This window comes from Elephantulus edwardii, unplaced genomic scaffold (genome assembly GCF_000299155.1).
Source record: "Elephantulus edwardii isolate Elephantulus edwardi_28Jun2011 unplaced genomic scaffold, EleEdw1.0 scaffold00049, whole genome shotgun sequence".
NCBI lineage: Eukaryota > Metazoa > Chordata > Mammalia > Macroscelidea > Macroscelididae > Elephantulus > Elephantulus edwardii.
This window is the reverse complement of record NW_006399799.1, coordinates 16,619,119-16,628,050: the sequence shown is the minus strand read 5'-3', so window position 1 is coordinate 16,628,050 and position 8,932 is coordinate 16,619,119.

Here is an 8,932-nt window from a genome sequence, read left to right as displayed (position 1 = left end):
CCACATGGTGAGACCTACAAGAAAACTACATTAATATAAATGTTACTGGTTGTATGGTGAAGGAAAAAGATGACTGATCTCCTCCCTTGCAATGTATTGCCTCTGAAAACTCACTAGAGGGTCAGCTACACATCAATTCCTACTCAACAGCACATAACAACAACAATAATGCCAGTTATCTACAAGATACACTCACTAGAGACAAAGACAAAAGTATGCTAAAAAATTTTTAAAAATGTGGAAGAGACTTATCAAGCAAGTGACAGTCAAAACAGTGGGAATAACAATATCAACTTCTGATAAATAAATATCAAAGCAATACCTAGAATAAAACACAAGATAAGACTTATTATTATTATTAAAGTAGCTATCAAACAACAGAACAAAATAATAAATTATATCAATGTACTCAATCAAAAATCCCAAAATAGATAAATTAAAACTTAGCAGACTTGAAAAGAGAAATAGTTAATTGTGCAACAATGGTAGGAGACTGTAAAATGATTTTAAGTGAAGGCAAAGCAACAAGAAAAACCACAATAAAAGCATAAGAACTAAACAACATGGTCTTTCCTCATCCCTTTGCTTCTGGAAATTCACCCATCTCAGAGAATCTCTCTTTGAAATGTAGCTTTCCTATTCTCTTTCTCTGCAACCTAACTTTTCTAAAGAAAAATGTCTTCTTCATCCTTGCTCTCAACAGCATACTCTAAGAAAGGCTTGACACTGGGATTCTTTCAAGCAAGACATAGTCAAGCCAAAAACCAGAGGATTAATTAACAATTGATTTTTCATTATCTCCCAGCCAGTTCAATTCTTTGTCTAAGCAAGGTGGACTGAATGAGGAAATTCGCTGCATGGTAACATTTTGGTTCCAAAGTTGGGATCATTCAAAGGAAGCCCAAAGAAAACCTAGAATCATTCAAGTCCTTCACTACCATTAAGATAGTTACAGACATAAGATGTAAAGCAAAAATACATGTTTCCCATTCATGGGAAGAAAGTTCCTAGTTGGGTGATCCAATTGAAGACGAAATTCAAAAGAATTACTGGAAAACCTGACTGACCAACTTCCCCTTAAAAGAAGAATTCACAAATACTAAGAGGTCCTTCTATTGTTTAATTGTAGCTTTAATTGTTATTTTAATATTGTTATTTAATATGTTAACATTTGTTTTTACTATCCTTAGATTTGATATGAAAATATTATAGCTAATTCACTAAACTGAAAACTTTAGGATTATTTTTAGGAAGGCTGATTGCCTGTGACAATTCCCTAATAGATCCTTAGCTGTCACATGTGGGGAGAAAAAACAAAAAACAACTAAACACAGGTAACCAACTTTACCTCACAGACAAATACAAAGTACTCCATTCAACAACAGCACAGTATACATTTGTTTCTGAGTCCATACAGAAAATTCTCCAGAATCGCCTATATATTAGGCCACAAAGCAAGACTCAGTAAATTTCAAAACTGTGAAATACTATGAAGCATCTTCTCAAATCATGTTAGTGTTGTTCTTATTTGTGACTGAGTTGAAACCAACTCAGAGCTAACCCTTCAGCAGGTTTCAAGAGGCAATAAACCACATGGAAGGAGATTGCCCGTCTTTCCCTCTCAAAACAGCTGGAGGAAGTGAACAATTTACCTTGGAGACATCAGGGAAACTCCTTATCCACTAGGTCAAAAGCATTCTCAGTTCATAATGCTATCATATTATATATCAGCCAGAAAACCAAGGGAGCAAAACCAAATATATGGAAATTAAGTCTCATCATGCTTTGTTAAAAAACTGTGGAATAGAAAGAATTAAAATATTTTTTGAAAGTCTCTAATCAAAGAAGAGCAATGATGTCAGGCTGGAGACTAAGGTGCACCTGATCCAGGCTATCATCTTTGCAATTACATGCTATGCATTGGAGAGTTGGACAGTGACTAGGGATGATAGAAAGAGAATTGATGACTTTGAGCAGTGGTGCGGGAGAAGAGTGTTGAATATATCATGGACTGCTAGAAGAACAAACAGGTTTGTCCTGGAGAGGGTGAAGCCAGAATGCTGACATATTTTGGGCATGTTGCAAGGAGGTACTGGTCCTTGGAGAGGGACATCATGTTTGGGAGAGTGGACGGATGGAGCAGGAGAGGAAGACCCTCAATAAGATGGATTGATTCTGTGATTGGGGTGGTGGGAATGAGTGTGTTTGAGACAGCGAGGTTGGCACAGGATAGAGTGGTGTTTAGGGCTCTTGTACGTAGGGTCGTTATGAGTCGCAAACGACTCGGTGGCACATAACAACAACAACAAATCAAAGAAGAAGAAAACAAAATGCATACAATAAAAGCAAGGCTCAAAGAGCAATTTATGCCAATAGCTACACAAATTTTAGAAAACTGAAACAGCATTAACATTTTCTCATAACATCTCCAAACAATTTTTGGTGAAACAGGAAATAAAACCCTGAAGTAATGAAGATTAAGGCAGAAATAAATAAAGCGGGGGAGGGGGGAGAAAGAAACAAACAAAAAGAAAGCTTTAATTAAATTTACAAATCTATCAAAAGAAAAGAAGCAATAAAACTAGTAAGAATTAAATGGGTGACAACACAACAGAAACAATTGAACTAGAATGACCATAAGAGAAGAACTCGAAGCACTTGCTGCAGAAGATCAAGTATTACAACCTTCAATATGGATTACATCTCAACATCACGAAAGCAAAAAAAAACTCACCATTAGACCAATATGAATAGATGACATCATGATAGATGGAGAAAAGACTGAAATCTTCAATGATTTTATCCTGCTTGGAGCCAATCAACACTCACGGTAACATCAGTTAATAAATCAAAAGGCATGCTGCATTGGGAGAATCTGCTATCAAGGACCTCACCAAAATACTAAAAAGCAAGGATGGCAGTTTAAAGACTAGGGTGTATCCAAGCCATAGTCTTTACAGTTACCTCCAATGTATCTGAATAAGGATGATACAAGAAGTATTGATGCCTTTGTGTTGCTAGAGAAGAGCATTGAATATTCTATGGACTGGCAAAAGAATAAACAAGTCTGTTTTGAGCATTAACATTGTTCATTAGAGGCAAGGATGATGAAACTTTGTCTTACATACTTTGGGCCTATTATCAGGAGGAGTAAGTCCTTGGAAAAGGACATCATGCTGAGAAAGGAAGAGGGTCAGAGAAAAAGAGAAAGACCCTCAACAAGATGGATTGAGACAGTGACTGTAACAAGGGCTTGAGCATGTAACAAGATCGTGAAGATGGAGCAGGATAGAGGAAAATTTAGATCTGTTCATAGGGTTGTTATGAGTCTTAGGTAGCTTGATGGCACCTAACAACAACAATAACAACATGAGATAGAATACACAACAAATAGGAAATGGTCAATTTTTTAGAAACATACTACCTACTTAAACTAATACAAATTAACGTAGACAAATTGAACAGATCCATCCCAAAAGAAAAAACTGAAGAGGTCATCTTGGCCTAAGTAGCCTCACTGGTGAATTCTGCTAAACATTCAGGAAAAAAAGCTGAAACTAGTACTACTCAAAGTATTCCAGAATATAGAAAGAATTTTTCCAAATTCATCCTACTAAGCAAGAATAATAGGGTGAGCAAAGATATTAAACAAAATTAAAATTAAACAATATCCCTAATGAACATAGATATAAAAATCTCAAAAACATGCAGTGTTCCCTTGTTCTATTCTGACAACTGCTTTTTGTTATATGTATAGATTTCACCTGAGTGGAATTTAATGTCCTGCAATTCCCATTTTTCTCAATGTTAACCATAATTTGTTATGATCCAAACAGTCAAATGCCTTTGCATAATAAATAAAACACAGTTAAAGATCTTTCTGATATGTTCTGCTTTCAGTCAAGATCCATCTGACATTAAAAGTGATATCCCTTATTCCACAATCTCTTCTGAATCTAGTTAGAATTACTGGCAATTCCCTTAAATGTGCTGTTTCATCTATCTTTTATGTTCTTCAGCAAGATTTGACTTGCATGTGATGTTAATGATATTGTTCTATTTAATTAGACTATCTTTGGAAAAAATATAACTCTATGGAACCCTGGCTAAAATACTCAGAAGCTAAACAAAGATCACTGGTCAGTCTGTTCAAGAAAGATGCGTCTGATGCTTCCCTAACAATTTGTAGCTTTGGAAACCTTATGGGTCAGATCTACTTTGTTCAAAAGGGTCACTATGAGTCAGAATTGACTCATTATCAGTTGTTGTTTGTTGATTGTCATTGAGTTGAGCACAACTCATAGCAACCCTATGAACAAAAGTCCTGAAGCCTTTCAATAACTGTCGTAGTTTCTCATAGTTCATAGAGTTTCCAGAGGCATGTTGTTTAGGAAGTAGATGGCATTCCTGCTTCCAATGTTTTGGTATAAAGGACAGGATTTATTTTTTTTTTTAGAAAATGTGGTCTATTGTAAATATCTTAATACCTAGCTTCCAAAATAACATTTTATAATCCACTTCACCTCAACCCATTAAAATCACATATGCCATGTTTGCATTCAACCACTAAGAGAGACACATTTTAAAAAAAAAGAGAGAGACACTGTAGCTAACTCTGGCGCACACACATGTGGGTATAAAGCTCACATATATGGGATAGCCACTGGAATATGTGAGTAACAGGAAGAGGGGACACCACACATAGACTCTCAGAGCTGAGGGTCCTTGCATGTCTCAATTCTGCCCTGAATCTGGGCAAAGGGAATTTTGACTACTATTCTTATAGCTTTCCTTTAAATTTGAAATGATTTCCAAAGACAATATCAATATCACTTAGGTTTTTTAAATTGCTGTGTGGTCAGTTTATAGCTTTAATTAATAAATATCATTAATATTTTTTTAAAATTTCCATGTGTCAGGCAATTTTGTTACACTAAATTTATTTCATGTTAATAATTATTCCTTGAAGCAGTATCAGTTTGCAGTTTAAAAAATCAATTGGAAAAAAAATAAGTTCTTTGTTCCATGTTATATAGATAGGAAGCAATGGGCCTGGGATTTGAATTCAAGTAGCCTATCCTGGAGGGGGTGAAACCAAGTTGCTTTCTGGAGGCAAGGTTTTGAAGCTCCATCTCACATACTTTAGGCATGTGGTCAGAGTGACCAATCCTTGGAGAAGGACATCATGCTTGGAAAAGTGGAGGGACAACACAGGAGAGGAAGACCCCAGATGAAATGAATTGACATAGTGACTGGGGCAATTGGGGCTGATGTGTCAGAGATAGAGACGTTGGCTCAGGATAGAACAAGATTCAGAACTATTGTCCATAGAGTCTTTATGAATCGCAAGTGACTGACGGTACATAACAACAACAACAACAACTCTAACTAGTGCTCCCTATTATCCATTACCACCTTATACTTACAGCAAGCAGAATCTAAGTAAAGAACGGAAACTCCTCCATTTGTACATGAATTTGAGCTTCTTGAGGTGTGACGCTGGCTTGGAATCAATAAGCCAATTCACCATTTGGAATTCCAAGGAAGCAGTAAGAATCAATAAGCCAATTCACCATTTGGAATTCCAAGGAAGCAGTAAGATCACCAGACAAGACAGGATTAGAACACTCCTTAGACAAATGAACAAAAGTAGCTGTCAAAAACTATTTCTTATTATTAGATGCCCTCAGCCTGTTCCTTATCCTTGGATTATGGGAGGGCATAGAGGAAACCAGTGTGTCTACTGTACATCTCTTCCCAACAAAAAGGAACAGCACTTGGGAATGTGATGTTATTCTGTTGCAAAAGTCTCTGTCTCCAAGTCAGGCTTGATTCCACTGGCTAGAAAGATTTCACTTAAGATGGGGAGGTGGGGGGATGTCCTAAGATTCTATCAGCACAGAAGTATCTCTATCCTAATCTACAATGCACCAACCACTCGAGAATATGGAAGGTGGGTCCTAAGCATCCCGGGGACCTGGATTCACACAACCTCCCCAGCATGTCCATAACTGTCCTTTCATATGTATGTCTCTCGGGCCAACTTGGAAATCTAACCTCTGGAACCAATATTTTGTTCTTTCTCTCTATCTGATGCCTAGAATATAGCTCAAATCATAGGAATGATCAATAAATATTTATTAAATGAAAAATGTAATGATGAGATAGCAAGGAAAAAGGAATCAGAAATGAAGGAAAGGAGACTAGAGGATGTAGGAATATAGCCTCAGAGAAGGGGCTGGTGATCTGATCATTTTTTATCTCAAATCTTCATACATGCTAAAGAGCCCAACCTTCAGTCCCAAGGTCATCGACTCTCTTACCTTCAGACGTTTGAAGAAACAAGGCCCAGAGAGGCTGTCACTGACTTTTGAGGGAAAGGGATTGAACAGGAAGCTTCCTGAGTGACTGAGTCCATTGAATTAGGATTTTAGGCAACTTAATCTCAAAGAAAGCACTAGGTTTCTGGGAGATTAGAAACTGGAGACCCTGCTTTCCTACCATGATGGTGTTCTCTAAACCCAGCCAGGCCAGCCTTGGCTCCTGCAAGCCCTGCCTCTTCAGTCCTGAGACACAGGCTAAGAAAGCCTTCATCATCCTTTGTTCTTACCAGTGTGCTGAACTGCTGATGCTTTATGTTTTTGCTCCATCATCAGACTAAGTGAAGTTCCATAGGGATGTCCCCAGACAGGAACTCTGCCTCTTGTTACCATTGTTATTGTCCCCAGTGAGAATGCCAACATGGAATTCCCTGAATGAGCTAATAACTAGAAGCCTCTGGGGACAAAGTGAACAAGCAACACTGAGGGTTGGCAAGAGTTGTGATATTACAACATCCTTTTTCAACTTTCTCTGAGGCTGTGACCAGCCAATAAAGGGGGGTTGGGAGTGTGTGGAGGGCAATTCCTAGCCACCATGTAGAAATGTCTATATTTCTGTACTCTGGCTTGTTAGTTAGACTTGTGTTTGGCTTAGCTGTTTTGCAATCCAGAAGGTATGTGGTTCAAGTCCATCAGCTACTCTGTGGGAGAAATATGGGCAATTTCTTTTTGTGCAATTAATTGCCTCTGAAAACCCACAGGTCAATTCCGACTTGATGGTACACAACGACAACAGTACTTACTCAAATTGAGACTTGAATTTGTTTTTCAATTCTTTCAGCTTGAGAAATACCGAATAAATTCTTCCCTTCTTATTCTCTAACTCCAGTTCTTTGCACATTCCTTTATAATACTTTGTGTTGTCTTCTCAAGCTGTCTTTTGACATCCTCTGTTCATCTCTATCACTTTTGCATCTCTTCCCTTGGTTTTGACTTCTCAACACTTCAGTGCAATTTTCAGAGTCTCTTCTGGCATCCTTTTCTGTCTTTTCTTTATCTTCTGTCTTTGTAATGACGTTTTTTACTCTCTTCATGGATTACATCCTTCTCTGCCATCTCACAACCTATCTGGTCTTCAATCATTAGTGCTCAATGCTTCAAACCTATTCTTGAAATGGGTTTTAAATTCAAGTGGGATAGATTCAAATTTCTATTTTGCTTGTATAAACTTGCTTTCATTTTCTTCAACTTCAAGTTGAACTTTCACAGGAGTATTTGATGGTCAGTTACACAGTTGCTAAAGTCTGGTTTTGAATGATGATACTGTTTCTCTAATGATTTTTCCCCCCACAAATATAGTCAATTTAATTCCTGTGCAGTCTGTCAGGTGAGGTTCATGTGTATAATAATCATTTGTGTTTCTTTATAGAGATATTTGCAATTAATAAACCACTGAATCAAATTCAGTATTTGATCCCCAGCCTCATTTCTGTCACCAAGTCTGTAATTACTAACATTCCTTCTTCTTGTTCCCAACTTTTGCATTCTAGTCACCAGTTATTATTACTGCAACTTCTTTTAGGACTTATAATAAATTTATTTGTATTGATTAACATATATTTGATGACAGAAGAGAAAAAATTTTTACTTCTCCAGCACCAGGCAACCTAAAACTGCTCATTTTTAGTGTTGGTAGTGGTTGCAGATATGGCTCTGACTCTTCTACAAAAAATTACTACCTAACACGGGAGGGACTAGAGAGCATTATGCTAAGTGAACTAACAGGACCTTTTTTCACCCTATTACTGCACCCCGATAGAATGTTCACTCAATTTCCTATGGCAAAAGTTAATAGAATTACTCAATTTTCTGATCTTTGGCTTTAGTTATTAGTGCAGATATTTGGATAATAGCTTTTTTTTAACAGATCTTTCCTGTACACATCTGAAAAATATTCTATCACACACAGAATTGTGCTTTAGGGTAGCTCTTGAAATGGTCTTTATAACTATGAACACATCATTCCTCCTTAACACCAACAAGTTATTTGTTGTTGTTGATGATGATACCATTGAGTCGAGCACTACTCATCACAACCCTATGAACAAAAGGCCTGAAGCCTTTCTATAACATCAGTTATTGAAGTAGAGTTTCCAGAGGCATTTTGCTTAGGAAGTGGATGCCATTCCTGCTTCCAAAAATCACAGCTGACAATCAGCAGGTTTTCAGAGCCTACAGATCACAAGGAAATTGCCCATCTTTCTCCCAAAGCAGTTAGTGCATTCAAACTGCATGACTTCAGGTTTGCAGCACAGATCCTTGCCACTAGACCACCAGAGATCATATGATTTTCAGATTCAGAGAGGCCAATGCTAGTCCATTTCAGTGTGCTAATACCTCAAATGCTGATACTTATGCATTCTATTTCACTTTTTATAACTTCCAGTTTTCCTAGATTCATATTTAATACACTTCACATTCCAATTATTGATAGCTGTTTGTAGCCATAATAACCAAAACAGCATGGTATTAGTACAATGACAGACACATAGACCAATGGAAAAGATTCAAGAACCCATAAATTAATAATTAATAATTAATTTTCTATATAA